The sequence below is a fragment of the Amphiura filiformis genome, chromosome 13, assembly GCF_039555335.1.
Source record: "Amphiura filiformis chromosome 13, Afil_fr2py, whole genome shotgun sequence".
NCBI classification, from domain to species: Eukaryota; Metazoa; Echinodermata; class Ophiuroidea; order Amphilepidida; family Amphiuridae; genus Amphiura; species Amphiura filiformis.
This window is the reverse complement of record NC_092640.1, coordinates 58,527,538-58,544,780: the sequence shown is the minus strand read 5'-3', so window position 1 is coordinate 58,544,780 and position 17,243 is coordinate 58,527,538. Positions and strand designations below refer to the sequence as shown.

General features: G+C 37.3%; 1 protein-coding gene across 1 annotated transcript in view; it reads right to left on the bottom strand.

Annotated features, from left to right (window-relative positions):
- LOC140168579 (ankyrin repeat and BTB/POZ domain-containing protein 2-like) overlaps positions 1–16,352 on the bottom strand; it is a 70,249-nt gene extending 53,897 nt beyond the window's left edge. Inside the window, 1 exon segment of the mRNA XM_072191980.1 lies at positions 16,214–16,352. The gene's annotated coding sequence lies outside the window, so the exon portion shown is untranslated.
- Between the last annotated feature and the right edge of the window lie 891 nt (positions 16,353–17,243).

Sequence of the window (17,243 nt, the reverse complement as noted above, 5' to 3'; positions counted from 1 at the left end):
TATCAAAGCCTTGGGATCTCCTTTATAGAGAACCCATTTCATTCCTCAGGCTCTTGTGTGTCAGCTTTATTTGTCTCATAACTACATGTTAATGAGTTCTCTGAGCTGCCTTAAGTGTATGCCTTAAAGGCAGAGCACAAAAGAATGTATATTTGTCTCCAAACATATAGTACACAAACATAAACAAATCATTATCGATTCAATTATTATCATTCAAATTTTGCTACTGAAGTCAAATAATGACATTAGATTTAATTTGGTTCAAACTTGGGTTATTATGGATTCAATTCAATTGATGATGATGTGTCTTTTTTGCCTTTTTTTTATAGTGAACGTTCCAAGTGTGCAGGGCCTATGATATATGGCCATAATTTATACATGCATAGTATTGAAGCCTATTGAGGCTATTGACCAACATACCCTATTGAGCTGATAAATATTATGATCTTCATATTATGGCAATGTCATTTTTAAAGACAGTTCTTGTTTTCTTTTTTTTTCTTTTTATGGTGCAAGTTCAGCATTTAAAATGATAAATTTATGGCAGAAGCTATCACTCAAGGGAAGCTGCATTGTATTTAGTTTGCACTCCAAAAATATACTGCAATATTACTACTTAAAATTTGGGCTTCATAAAGTTTGTAATTTTAGCACAAATCCTTTTTCAAGTTCTTATAAAAAAATATTGTAATGATCTTTTGGTTTTGACTTGTTCACATTTTTACACCTCCCCCTCCTTGCCCTCAATATAAATGACTGCATTGCCAATAATCCTACTTTTCAGTGCAGTTCCAATCACTTCATATGCCACCCATTCCAATGCAATTGCTTGATCTTGTTTTCCCACCTGTTACAGGGGACTAATTCATAAACCCATGTCCCAAAGCTTGTTAGCCCTTCCTCCCAATAACATCCTCACAACTACATGGATCACAAAGGTGACACAACTCCCATATTGAATTTGGGGGAGCAATTTTGTTGCTGATGGAATGTTGTTAAAAGTTCATCAGACAAGGAATTTTAAAGGGAATGAGTTTGTGGTTTCATTGGGGGGTTACCCAAGCAAAGGTTCTATTCAACCCATATGGTATGAAAATTGAATTATTTCAGGTCTGTTAAAACACTGCAAAGGGATTACATGAATGAGCGAAAATTGCACTTTTGACCATATTCACCACTAAACCAAGACGCTCAATTACAAGTTCATAATTGGCATTCTTGGATCACTGGACTAACCTCTCAAGAAAGCTATGTGTAGCAACCACCATCTGGACATGTACAATCAAATACATGTTCCTCAAATAGAGTTTCAAGGCTGAAACTGAATAAGGTCTAGTAATTGATTATTTTGGGCAACCTCTAAATAAATGCATCTTGCACGCCCTCTAAACATGATAAATGGGCAACAAATGGGATACGCCATCAAATATAATTCATTTTAATTTGAATGACTCCTTTTGATTTCATACAGGTGGGATCGCAATATAGACCTAGGCCTACAGGGCCTATAGGTGTGCGTGCAGCCAACCCCAGTAGCCAACAAACAAGTCAGAAGGAAATGACGCATATTGAACTCGCAGATTGTTTTAAATTTGCTAATGACCCATTCATGATACACCACAGGGTTCATGCGATAAACAGGTGATTACTGATTAATGTGACCCCTCCGGCATCCCTGCCCTAGCAGCTACCTGTTCCTTAATTGTGAGGGTCTATGGGGCTGGACACATGGGGAGGGGCATGTCTATGACCTCAAGTGACCATCTGATCCTCATCTGATTATGTGCTAAATGTTGCACAGGACTTCCTGCATAGACCCTTTGGTTCCTGCAAGTTCAATTCCAGGTTCTTCAACTACCAAGCAACTTCTACAATTAACAACCAAATTACCTGTTGGTCTGGTCATTAAGGTGCAAGTCAGAGGATGATTTAAGGAAGCCCCATCATGCACTGCAAAAGTGTTATCACTAGAGTTTCAACTGCCACTTTACTTTTCAAATCCCATTGAACTCTGTGCAAAAGATGTTGTTTTAGAATTGTACTTGGTCGATTTCAGAACAAAAGTGATGTGTGTTTAAAGGATAATTCACACCTTCTGTAGATAACATAAAATGTGAAATTGACCAGCATCTTCACAGCGTTTTTTTATGTAAATATAACTGTACAAATTCAAATTAAACCATGTAAGTGCAGTACGTCTATATGCAGTGGGCGAGTAGTGGTGTCATGTTCGCTCACACAGCTATGCTAACCGCAAGTAACTATCTGCGTGTTTCTACTGAGGGTAAAATTCCGGGCCATGCCGTGCCGTGCCGTGCCGTGCCGGGTAACGAGCCCAGTAGAAACGACTTGGGGTAATCGGTTGCCGTGTCATGCCGGGTCATGTGCTCGCCTTTTTCGTGATCCACCTCTTGAGGTGGATCATGCGGTCAAAGCGTGTAATCTGCGCAGTAGAAACGAGCCGTGTCATCGGTTGCCGGGTCGAGGTCATGCGTGTTGCAAAAATAACGCGATTTATATTCTACTTGTATAGTCTAGCTTAGGCCTATGATGTAGTAGGTTCCTTCTTTCCGATATTATATACACTGGACACATGTGTGACTCGCATGAACTTGATGAAGTAAAATGGATATGACTTTACTTAGTCTAGGCCTACTTCTTTATAGGCCCCCTAGTTAATGAGTTGGTTATATCTTTATAATTAATGAGTTGGTTATATATGAGCTGTAAATTAATTATCATAATAGCCAATTACTAGATCCACTGGTAAATTAATGCAATTTGGATTTTACGAAAATACTAAATTGTGATTGTAGGTCATATGCCATGAGCTGCCATCCGTGAGACATTTAAATTTAGGATATAATTAACCGTCAAATCTGTTTTCCGTACTTCGGTTTACAGGAAAAAAATGCCGTGCATCGTATGCGAGACACGGCTTTCTGGTCTCAGTAGAAACAAGCTGGGTAACGGTGGCCGGATTATGATCGGTATTTTGTGCCCGGAAAATAGCGGGTCAAAAAGCCGTACGCTCAGTATAAACACGCTGATAGTGGAATGTTGGGAAGTGCTTAAATCATCCTCTGGGTGCAAGTTAGGCCTGCTGTCTCATATCCCTGGGCCTACTGAAGATTTTTGGTATAGCCTACATGTAGGGGCCCTAATGTAGGTGCTTCCTCAGAAATATGTACTAGGAATTGTACAAGGCGCGCATGCTGATTGTCAGTGTGACATCATAATTGCGGCCCTCTGTGGGTATATCAATAAAGTATTTATAAAAGAAATAATGTGATATTATTAAACCTAGAGACGAATACAAGGATTTGCACAAATGAGAAGGAAATGCAACTGTATCAATTTACATGTACCAGCTTAAAACATGTTACAGTACATACAAAATTATGCTGAGAACACATTGTTCAAGGTGGAGGAGAGGGAAGACAAGCTCATCGATCATTGATCTGTGCCTTTTCTGATGTGTATAAATGAAATTAGAAATGAAAATATAGCACCCTAACCAAGTTTGTCAGCAATTTTGACTTTTCAACACTTTTAGCCAACCATGACAAATTTACTCACAAAATAAATCCCTGACACAAATAATTATGCAAGCATCCACAATAAGATTGACTCCTATATAAGAATTGTTCATATCCTGCAAGTAAGCTTATCTATCAATCACGCCAAGTCCAATTCTTTTCCTGTTGTAAACAACACCATTCCAGTATTTCTAGTTGTTATTTTATCACTTCCATATTTGGTCAAAGGACTATCTATTTGTCATATGGAGGGGTTACAGAATTGATAATTTTATTTTGCTGGTTTTTTTATGCTAAAATTTAAAGTTGAACTTACCAATAATATACTTTTGAAAAAAGTGACCAATTTGTTCTCTATTTATATTGAAAATAATCAAATTTACAAAAGATAATTGTGTGTAGCATATGTTGCACAAATGGTTTAATAGTAGAAGTTAATCAATATATTTAGTCATTTTAGAAATAATTGCCTGAAAACACTATTTTCATATTATTTCTGACTAAATGATTTTTAAAACTGTACAACATATGTCACAGATCCGGGAACACATTCCAAGGGCGTTTTATCTGTGTACAGCCATAAAAATATTATTAATAATATTGTTGTAACCCATTCTGATTCAATTATTCATTTATCTAAAATAGACTGTACATAAAGACTTAAACAGTATGTAAATTGAATAAATGCATACCAAGTAATCATCATAATTCTCATCATTTATATTTGAAAATTGCCTTTTAAGTCTAATGACCAACCTTGCTTTTCTTTTTTTCCTTTTTTTTGGTACCCAAGGTGACATTTCTTTGTTCAAAAAATCCAGTAATGATATCATGATCTTCTCATTTATATTTATTATATTTATAATAAAACCACTTCAAATAAAACAAACTTTGTAAGTACCTATCTCCAGGTGGCCCCATTGATGTAATCATTTATTGCAATGTCCTCATTTATATGGATTGCCCTGTAATTCTCTATTAGTACAATAGCCTTACATTGTCCCAATCTCCCAATCCTATTGTTCCATGTTTCAAGACATTGTGTAAATCAGTTTTAAGGATAATCTGATTTTATGGAATAACATGATGTGGAGAGCTTTGATTGGGATTACATGATTAAGCCCTATATACCTGTTGTGTGCTGGTTATTGTGTTACAATATTGAAATCTCTTCAAGTGTTGATTCTCTTCAAGGTATATCTTGACCAGCTGCTTCCTGCTCAAAAATGTTGGAACTGGTCCGAATATGTAGCTTTTATTTAGCACCAAAGTTTGTGTTTGTTGTGATTCAATACAGGACACAGCACTTATTCAAAGTTGCATGACCAGGATCTAGCTATTTGCAAAATGCACACATTATTTCAAGCTTTGTTTCAAGTGTTCAAATATTTCAATGACTTCCAATATCTATATTATTCATCCAGTTCCTCATTCTCTCTCTATAACTATTTTTTCATAGCAGTCAAGTTAACTTTGTATTTTTACCTTAGCATTTGACTAAGGTTCTCTTTTTGTCAAGTTCTTTCTTCTGTCAATCATATGAGCCATTAGCCATCATATATGTGTTTGTCACTTTGTGTGTGTGTACAGAGAAGAGTTCTTCACATGATCTCTGGTATAACTTTGGTACTCCACTCTCTGGCTACTTTGGTGAGTGGTTGAAATTCTCAAGACAAAATACTACTGCTTGCCCATAGGGTCTATGGCTTGCCCCAGTTTTTCTGTACAAACACTCAGGGAGCTGACACTGGCTGCGGTGGTCATTCTAGAAGCAGGCTGATAATGGTACTGTTTGCCACAGAAATTTTCCCCGACTGATGATGCTTAAAAAAAAACCCTAAAATGGTGTATGAACTTTTTTGAGGCCCAGTATTACTACATATAGTGCAGTAGTGCCCTGTTAATTAAAAAAAAATCATTTTCACTAACCACCAAATTACCAAATTCCATATTCAAGTCAAATCTACACCATTTAATAATTAAGTTTGCCAAAATAATTTCATAATAAGCCAACGTTTTCAAAACAGGAAACGCCTTGTAGCACTTGCAGCATACATGGGATTTGCATACAAACATATTTTGAACCTGTCAAAAAACCTAACCCTTCATGGCTCACTGAATTGACTGTTATCCCGGTTTCTATCTTGAAGCAAGTGACTTACTGCCCTTTATCTTGACCACAATATGTTTTGGTTTTATAAAGCTACATTATGCATACAGGTGGTCAAAAATACTACTTTTTTACACAAATCAGCTAAAAATAATTCCAACCTTGTTTGTTTACCTATAATGAATTAAATTCTATGTACGATAAAACAAACAAAAACTGTAATACAAAGAGAAAGTTATTCAAAGTGCGAACCGTCTGGCCCAGCATACGAAATAGCCGGAGGAAAGTAGGCCCTAAGGCCAGAAAAGCAGGGCTGGCAGTGAAGCACTGAAGGATGAAAGTGTTGCATAAAATGCAAATTATTGTGACGAAAAAAAGTGTAATACACTTTCTAAGAGGCTGCAGTTTTAAAGTTTGACTCACACTACAATGAACACTAGCGATTGATATAGTCACATTGGAAAGAATGAAATAAAAAGCGCCTTATATGCCAAGGGCAACGATTCAAGGGGCAAGAACTTTCCCACTCCATATTTCATTGCAGAATGGCGATGAGGGTCAACTCACTTTTGGTGTGATATGATGATGGGGGCAGCTATAGTGTACCCCCACACAGTATAACAGGCCTACTGCCTACACCAAAATGTTACCAATGTTGACAAATAACAGGGACGGGATGGGACCCTACCCTATTACAACAGGCCTTAGTCAAGCCAGGACACTACCATATTGCAAGAAAATCTGTGATTTTCCTGCCCAACAAAGCATTCACACCATTTCAATGCTTCCCAAACATCTTCATACAAATCTATTGTAAACCTTATTGTTGAAAAACTCATAACGAGAGTGATTTTCAACCAAGGAGTCATTTTGTCTGTTTCATCTCGTTCACATTACCTTGTTACCTACTAAAGCACAAAATAAAACTGTATTTCTTATCTACAAACAACATAATTATCTGTTTTGATTTGGCCACATTATTATATTGACCAAATGAATCATTACTAATAAAGACTTTGAGCAAAGGCAAGACATGATTACAGGCACTCAGGCAGGGTTGCCAAAAAATTTCAGCCCAATTTGCAGGTCATATCATCGAAAAGTCACCCAATTTTTCCCGAAACCATCGTTTTTTATGGGAGAGGAAACTACTAGCAAATGTGGGAGGAGGGGCAAACATCGCAAAGAGCATTAGGTTCTATCATCATGATCATAGGCCTTCTATCAAGGTTCGACATCATACGGGACAGAAAATAATCAAGTCACAAGATTTTCCAAATTCACCCATTTGGGCTACCACACTGCAGGTTTGGCAACCCTGATTACAGGTAGGAGACTGTCTTTGCATAATTTGTTGTTAACTTCTAATGTGTCTGCTATGTGGTAGTTTGTTTGGAGCCAGAGATGAGATTCACTACTTGCTGAACGGGTGTTAATTGGGGATGATTAACACAGGGCGCCAATTAACAAATGAGCACATATGATTGTGGTTGGATTGTTATAATGGGTAATTAATAAGGATCAACTTGTGATTATTTTGGATTTTGGTGGCAGGATGAAACCTGTATGGGTTTTCTTATCTTTGTGTACAGAATGATGGCAAATATTATAGCAATTTATGATGTTTATTTTGATTCATCCATATTTGACTCCTGAGCTCAGTTCTGGGGGCTCAGCAGCAGCAAAAGAGATTTTTGGCCAAACAAAACACTACAGGAACAGTCTTTTGGAATTTGCAGGAGAGCATTAGATAGCTCTTCTGGAGTCTTCAAGGAGAGCTGTTTAGAGCATTTATAAAGGAGCTAAAAATCACTCTCCTATATCACATTTAAGGAGAGCTGTAGAGAGTGATTGCTCTCGCTATCCTACAAACATTATTGCCATAAGTATCTATCATGATTCTGTCAGATTACATCTTTGATCTCTTCATATAAGTGGAATCTGATTTCATGCATTACCAATCTTCTATGGTGATTATCATCACACTGTCTCCTCTATTAGGATTTGAATAATATTTGTAAGTTGTAAAGAATATGACTGGTGCCTTGAAGCTGGTAAAACCAATATTTGAATCAGTTTAGGTGGATTTAAGTCTAATCAGATCAGGAAGGTATATAAATGATCAGATGCAATCATGAGCAAGACAAGCTTACCGTTGATTTTATTTATTGAGATGACTTCCTTTTACAATTCCTTGACTATTAATATTAAATCACGGTAAACTAATAGGTAGTAATAATAAATATGTTTCACAATTTTTTTGAGAAGCTGGGTGCATTGGCTAGGGTGCATGGTGTTTTTGAGGAGAAAGCTATAGACATGTAAATGCAGATGCTACTTATTTCATTATGAACACAGTTAAGTTTTCTTCTCGTCGCATCACACACTACTTCCTCCTCGCCTGGTTATATATAATTGTAGCGTTGAGCAGAAGCAGCAGCAGCAGAAGAAGTTTTCATGTCCCCTTCCAAACTTAGAAACTTGTAATGTATGCCAGGTCTAAATCAGGTTTGAAAAAAAATCACCAAACTTGATTTAAAAGATCGTACATTATGGCTTTAATACTCGGAGCCATAAAAATTAATTTCGATGAGATGGCGATTCTAAAATTTCTAAATATAAAAAAGGACATAATGAACATCTTGAGCTTTTTTAATAAAAATGAGTTTTGCTTAGTCATGTGGGTAAAGAACTCCCTACATCACATTTTACCCCCATGGGATCAAAAAATCACCTAAAATACTCATTTATTTCCTGGAAGTTGAATGTGAAAATAGACTTCAAGGCAAATTGCGTCCTAAGCAAAATAAAGGTGATGGACTGTGTTTAGATTGACCATCGCTGTTATTTCACTTTTAGCAAGATCCATAGCAACCAGACAACAACAGTTATTTTAACTTTAACAGTCCAATCAAGAAATTAAAAAGAAGAAAATTTAAATGTCCTGAAAGTTACTGAACTTTTGAGTCCAGTTCAAAATCAGTGGAAATACAAGGGAAAATGTAAAAGATGAAGACCAGCTGTAATGTCTGGCACATCTCCATGAGCGTATATCCACGCGCATCAATACATCTGTTCCTTTAACTCAACTGACAGGAAGCTGTGGAAACATAGTCTAAGCCGTACGCATGGATCACAGTGACCAATTTCTTCATTAGGATTTTCCATAAAAAAGGTGGATAAACATTATGTGAAGTAGCATATGTCACATTATTTCCTTATGACTTTATACCATCAGAAGCACTCACTGCCTCCTGACTGATGCAGGATTTATGTAATGTATGCATGTGTCACAAACTGGAGTTTGGACATGTCAGGGTTGAATATCTTTGTATTCAATTGCATGCAATTTTAATGCAGATGGCACTAAGAACCTCCTCCCTTCCTCCCGATGATGAAAGATCTTATTTAACCGTCTTCATCCTACATGTTTTTCTCTTCAGAAGTGACAATATTGGCAAAAATTGAGTCTCTATCAATTCCAAGTATCAAAGTGACATTTCCTTGATTTCAAACAGAAATCTGACAGGGTATTTTGTTGATTTCTGCCAGGCCCGTACGCAGGGGGGGTGGGGGGTGCAGGGAGTGCGACTGCACCTCCCCAAATTGGCAAAAGTATACAATAAGTCCCAAAATTTCAGAACTTGCGAGCGTAGGAGGAAAAAAAATCAGGTTTTTTATGCTTTTTGGGTCAAAAAAGGTCCACATTTCTGGAAGAAAGTCCACTTTTCACAAAATCGCCCCCCCCCCTGGAAAAAAGTCCAAAAAAAGCACCCCCCAAAAAAATCCTGCGTACGGGCCTTGTTTTTTGCATAAAAAGTCCCTGCTTTGTGGTGAGGTAGTGATTTCCTCTGAACCTTGTGCATGTGCTTATTACACAAGACCTGGTGACCATGTTACTATTACCTTATCAGATATCATTCAACTCCCAATTTGTTACAGGTCTGCTTCAAAATGTCATCACCCTTGAAACCTTAAGTGAAGGGTGATAGCATGATATCAATAAAGACACACCCTTTTTGTTCTGCAAAATCTTCTTTGCAATATCAGAGGAAGGATTCACTTGACAGAAGGGCTGACTCTGGATTCACCTTGATATCTGGATCATAACAATATGGTTCCTGCCAATGTTATGATGCTTCTATTTCTTAATCCTTTCCTTCCCTGGGCAGGCAGGATCTCTCTCCTGTATCTCTCCCTTGTGCTCAAATGTTTCCGATGATAATAGGTACTTTGGGCTTGATACATGGCTGATGCATCATGGTTTCAAGGAGATGATGGTTCTGGCTAGTGTCAACACATGTATGTATGTAGCCGTAGCTGGTTGTGACAGATATTTCTTGCAATTTTCAAAATTTGACAATTCAAATTTGATGGAATCATAACCAACGCATCCTGGGCCTACAGTATAGTACTTATGAATGACCATGATGACTGACTGATTACACAACATCAGGGGTACACAATGTATTTCTCGGCATATTGCAAACTTTGACAATACAAGATTGGAATCATAATTTTAGCAACATGCCATGATCTCATCTTCCGCATGTTGTCCTCAACAAAGTTTTTGTCACTCAAATACTTTGAAGTGTGAAGTCCATGTTACTGGTCTGATATTCAAGAAACAATAGGGTTTTAGTTTCTGCTATTTAATTAAACAAAACCCAATTTTCAAGTTCATCAGTCAGTCCTGCAGTTTCTCTTTTTGTGTTTAGAACTCATTCAAGTAACTCATTCGAGTAGAATTGATCAAACTCCTGATCGCTTTGTGGTACAGAAATTACATCCATTTCAAACCATGAAAGCTGGACAATTACAACCGCACTTCTGAGGGTGCGTTCGACGGGTCATAACCATCTTGAACTTCACACTTGTTTGGTTCACAATAGCTAAAATAAACATCGGGAGACAAAACATATCATAAGGTCCCAATATGGCATAGGGAATCCTTGAGATCTGTAATCCATAAGCCAGTCGTAAGGTTGGGAGGTTATGAGATTAGACAATAATCCTCTATAATTCCTTTTCCTTAAGTGTTAAATCCAAGGCGTGATTGATGGGGCAAATACTTATGAAAGAAAAAACACTTGAATAGTTTTTAAGTTCAACAAATCGAAAAATAACAAGGTATGACTCTCTGGTATGACTCAAACAACAATCTAAATTGTTATTTATTTGACTTATTGATTGGATTTTTAAGGAAGAAAGCAACAAAGAAAATGGAGTGAAAAAGAAATTGTCATAACGGAGAAGATACACTGAAACAAGAAACTATCATAAGTTCAAGTTCTTGTTCAAGTTCTCTTCTGTGAGCCAACTATTTGAAGATATTAAAATAAGTATTATTATAAAGCCAACAATTGAAATGAACTGTTCAGATGCAAACCGTGAAATATATGAAGTTTAGTTTAACTTTGATGAAATACATATTTTGAGGAGTTGCACATTTTGTTGGCCTTTTTCTTTTGTGAATTATTCCTGCTATAAAACCAAGAACATAGGCCCCTATATCAAAATTTTATATTTTGAGATTTTCATAATTATGACTGTGAACTTGTGAAGACTAGAAAATGACACAAAAATTGATTTTTTTTACCACATTATTCAGAAGAAAGTAACATTACAATTGTCAAGTGTTCTCTAAAATTCTGAGAAATCAAGCAATGAGTCATTTTATGGCAATGATATTAGGATTAAGAAGAGGCAGATATGGATTATAATAATCATCCTTTTCATAATTTTGTGCTATGTCAAGTGCATATGGGCAAACCACACCCTATAACTGATCGAGAACTCAATTTCAGTGCCCAAAATGATCACATTTAGATGCACAAAAGAACTTTCCTGGTCTCAGAAACAATTGGTTAGGAAGCTAGATGCTATGCATTTCTTTATGCAGAAAAGCCAATTTCACATACCTATTGTGTGATTGCGGATCTCTGAGACTTACTAACTTATTATGTATAATGCACATTTGCATGACTGCATGTGCATGTACAATCTACTTTCCTCTCAGAAGTAACATATTCCGGGTTTGTGGGTGCTGGTCCTGAATTAATTGATTGAAATGTATGCCCATATTTGTACATTGTATGTGCCTCAGTGTAGGCCTACAGATAATTGGGACATACCCTGACCAATTTCTGTAATTTGAAAAGGAAGTACATGTACTTGTGTAAATTGTAAGGCAGTCCCATGTTGACAATTTTCAATCACCAAATGTTAAAGTTTATTTGTTATGCCTACATGCTCTCCCTTTCTTATGTACTGGTAATATTGTTTTTATTTCATTAACCTCAGCCAGTCACAAGAATTTAGTTACATCATGAACATGCTGAACTGAAACTAACTTGAAACTAAAAGCAAGCCCCATGATCTTATTTACCACATTTTCTGGTAAAACAAAGTGTAAATCAAACAAACACACAAACACATTTAAGTAAATATGCTATTCAATTTCTAAATCTAATATAATCTATCACTTGAAATAATGTCAAGAATTTCATTGAAATAGTGTCAATTTCATATATGATGACAATGACGCTCATCACTAGCGATTAGGGCGACGCTCATCACTAGCGATTAGGGCCTACATGATTGTCATGATGATGATAACCCTATGAAGCAAACATGACAGTATCACGGGACATGATTTCATGTCACAAAGAGGAAGAACTGACCCCTAGATCTGGTTGCAGGAAACTACTGCCTGCTTTCATTATCACAAAACATGTTACATAGACTGCCATGTTGTAATGACTCAATGTGCGATTAAAAAAAATATTGAAATGTTGATGGCCCATCAGCTGTCACTTTGCAGATGTAACTAATGATTTTTGACAAAACTAATCTGAATAGTAATATGATGTGCATGTTGCCATGATTGTATTTATGTCAACTATTGAAGTTTGTGCATGTAACCGAGAACTTATTCATAAGGTTACGCATAACAATTTACCATTTAATTTTTAAGTACGTAAAGGCATGTCTTATCAAAAGCAGAGATACGAATGTACAAGTAGCCCGTGTTGCACTTGCAACTACTCTCACATCCCTGATTACCTCTAGCCTTGTTTGCAAACCATGCCACCCCTTGACTAGTCATGTATGAGCGAAGCAAGTTGCCATGATCATGAAGCAACCAGTGAGCACCTGTAAGCACCATATTTTTGAGCATCTCAGATATCTGTGCTTAAATCATATCAGAGATATGAGAGCAGAGCCTTTGCTTATAAATTTACAACCCTGAAAAATAACGGTTGCCCTGAAGTTTTGAAAGATCTGCTTTGGTGCACCCGACTCCCCTCAAAATTAGTATCAAGCATTATGATAGCCTTTGTATCCTGTGTACATTTTGTACCTGCTAAAGCTTAGCCCAATTTCTATAAGTTCAAAACAAGTGTTTGCTGCAAGTCAGGCCATAGGACCAGAAGCAAAATTTGAGGCTAGAACAGAAAACATCTTTTGTTCAAATGGATACAGAAGTATAAAATACAAATGCATGGACAAGAAAATAAAACCTTTGTGTGTGCCAACTTGAAATTATAAGCTACAAAGAGGTTTCCAGTGTTTGCCAGAGCCTGGAGGGATTTTTTTTGTGAGTCCAGACCACCATCCAATGATCATGACAATCTATAAAACTGCCCACAGCCTTAACCATTGGTCAAAACACTACATCAAACAACCACATCAAAGAACATTGAAGTTGGATTGCATGCTTTCGGGTAAAATAGTTCTTTAAGAAAAGTAGGAATTTAGTTGGTACAGCAGGGAAGGGAGGCTGGTGAAGGGTAGGCTAAATTGATGATGGGGATATAAACTTCATAAACAAGACCTCAAACTGGTTCTTGGCTAGTGGTCCCAAACTTGCCCAGAGCGACTGGGACTGAGAGTGTAATGCATAAAGCTTGCCCCCTTCCTCAAAGTATGTTTAGGGATGGGATTATCTGGATAGTCATTCTGCAAGTGGTTGGCACTGTTACCATGGTTACTGATTATGGGAAATTGATGTAAAAAGTTCATTTTGTGGTTCAACTTGTAAGCTTCAAGATATGATGGCTAGGCATAGGCACTACATGTGGACTAATCTATTTGGTGCATGTAGGAAGGCTAGGAAGCCTTGGTAGAAACTTCAATTATCAGCATAATCATTTGACAGGGGTATACATAACTTTTGTCAAATTAAAACAAGTGCTTTTAACATTCCTTCTACCATGTCTATAATGTAACTTGTCCTCAGTAACCATGTTTGAGTGACGTGACAACACTCTATTACTATGCGTACATTTTCTCACGTAGCTTTTGCTCTCACCACCGACTCCGCAATCCCCATCATCACCATAACCGCTCCAGGCACATGAAAAAGTATAAAATGGACAGCTTGTCTAAATACTACCATGTGGGTGGACCATTTACCATACATCATCCTTCAAGCTATTTGAACATAGATTGAACTTGGACTTCGTAGGAGGGGACCAAGCCCAATAATATCTTTGCCAAATGGAAAAATCACCACCTACTTTTTATCTTATTTTATTCTTTTCTTTCATACCTGAACCATAGTTGGTATCATGGTATGCTGTATGTGCACAGCCTGCGGGATGTGTGAGGTGATGGATGGTGCCAAGTTCAAATTCAAATTGCAGTCACTCTCGTCACGGTAATTAGCAACATCTAAGGTTTCCAGATGCAAATCCAAAATTCAATCTTCTTCTCACTTGTGAATAGACAAAGTTCAGTTTACCCAAAACAATGGCTTAAATGTACTAAAAAAACCGACTATAATTATAACTGGTGCCCTGGAATTGGTGTCATTTTGAAACTCTGCAATAGGCCTACAATGGAAAAAGAAATCATATGATACATAGGCCTACATGTATTCAGAACTCAAGAACAGGGGTACCGGTGCACTTCTTTGGGGAATCCTCAGGGGTGTTTTCGGACACTTTTCCATCCCCTTTGGGACTTGGGTCCCTAGTTCTCTAGGTTTCAATGCTTTCTCTCTCTCGCTCTCTCTCTCTTTATTAGGGGGGACTACCCCTGTGTGTATCCTCTAGCTAATGGTAGCAATACTGAACTGTGTATTGTACTATGAGAGTGATAAGTATGTCAAACTCCTTCTCCAACAAGTGGTCCTTTTATCCTTTTCCAATGAGCCTAAAACCCAACATCTTGAACACATATCAGTGTGGCTTTCAGTGTGGTTTTTAGCTTGGCTCAAGGTTCATGGGTACTTATTATGGGCAGACAACAATGTGCCTTGTATTTTTAGTACCAGTTCACATATTAAATTTGCCAATTTTGTTGAAAATTACCCAATCAGATTATGACATTGTTGCATCTACATTTATTTTATAAGCCCTAATTGAAAATCTGTTAGAAATATCCACCATAATTTTGAACCCTGAATGGAAAACCTGTTAGATTTTTAAATCTGGGTAAATTTAATTTCTAGAGACCCATGTCTAGTTACAATATAGCCCTGTGTCCCAAACTTTTTTTTCTTTCGATCAGCTTGAGGTGATTACGAGAGACAAATGCAATGACAAAGTAAAGATCACTGAAATAATTTGCAAGATCAAAGAAACATTTGATATATCTTTGAATCTAGGCAACGCATCAAGGCCTACAGTTTTAACTTATTTTTACCACCACTTTAGTAATTTCAATTTGGTGATGCATATTTTTAGAGTTTGGTTCCTGGGGGAAACTGGGAAGTTTAAAAATGCACAACTCATTTTGATACAAATACTGTACCGGTACAGCTCCAAGTTCCATCTACAATCTGCATGTAGCTTACTAATGTGTTATACTGCCACCTAGAGACATACTTAGTGCAATTAAAGAGTTTGAATCGGAGCTAGTGTAAAATACAAAAAATTTTATAACACTGAATCTCTATGTATAATGTTGGTATTGTTCAGATTCAGATCATTCAGTGGATTCTCCTTATTCAAACCACAGACAATTAATATTGCCCTACATGAACATGCAGACCAAGTGTAGATGTTATGTAAAAACTAATGATGAGAACCTTTTATAAAAACATGATCTTTTTCACAATGTACAATGTATCACACACTGAAAACACTTTTGCATCAAATAATTTTTTTATTATTTTTCTTTCAATTTTACAGGTGACTTCATCATTTGAATATTTATTATTGATAGAACTCTTATAAAATCAATTTCCCTTGAAAGGAGCCAAAAATGGCAAGTAATCAGTCATAAAAACTGTACAGATATGAGATATTAATGGTTGCTAGGCAACACATTGGCATATTACATCTCTTGTAACAAATGTTGCTATGGTAAATAATAAGCGTTAAAATTGTGTCAGCCGGCCAGGAAGCCAATATCATGCTGTTAATATCTTATGAGATTTAAATAATTAATTAATAGTAATCATTTTGTCTTATAAAACATTACGCCTTTCATTTGCGTTAGACTCTGAAAATATTGCTTTTACTGGGGGAAAGGGAAATGGGTGACTGTGTGTGTGGGGGGGGGGTCTGGGGAAAGATGTACCCATGTTTTGGGGGTGGGGTAATGACCAACTTACCTGTTGATGTTCTGCCACAAATCAGATAGTCAAACGGTTGCAGTAATCCCCATATGTCCCCATCGTTAGATATTCCATATTCCACTATGCTCATAGAGAGTTCTCCGTCACTTTTCCCATGGTATCCTGAACAAGCACGTACAATTATCTCCTCTAAAAGTGTCTCCATGCACGCCGTAAGGTACACCGCAGCATGCTCGTGAATCCTTAGTGACACATGGGTGTCCACCAACCAACGGTAAAACTGTCCAACAGAAAATGTGAGTCCTGAGCGCACACGTTTGCTGAGCTTGAATCTTTCGCTGCTCATTTGGAAGAGAGATAGTGCACGGACGGCTGATGCGAGACATGTTTCTGCAACGGGCTGTGCTAGGATAAGCTTGATTGCTGCATGAATTTCATGCTTAGTGCATTGTCCGTACATGGTGCTTAGTCGTTGGGCCTCTTTGGCGATGCGAACCAGAGGTCTCTGCAGCAGATAGGACACTCTCTGTATCACATCGTGTGGAAAGTTTTTAACAATCTGTTTCACTCTCTCGCTATTTTCAAGCACCTTCGCGACGTGAACTTCGCTCCATGGCACACGTTCTACGACGACCAATCGTGAGTGCCTCTCGGCTTGATCAAACTCATCCGGAATACTTGTGTTGATGGTGTCCAAACTGCTTCGGTGGTTCACTGTATCCCATTCTGTGACGGCGTTCTGAAAAATGTTATTCCCACCACGAGAGAGTGAGGAGGTTGATCGCGAATTGGACGATATGTGACTAATCATACTTGGAGCGTCAGTGCTTGTGCTGCCCCCACTATCCATAGATATGGAAATTGAGGTATCGGTTGTATTCAGTTGTTCTATAGCAGGAACTAAACTCAGATCGACATCCACTACTTCAGCCATTGTTAAGCTTGACATTGTTCCCATACAGTTCTCATTAAAATTGATTTCTTCAGTTAAGTCGTCAAACCTCCGTCCAATTAATTCTAGACAAGATATAAACAAAGGAAATAAGATAATGAGTACTTTTTAACA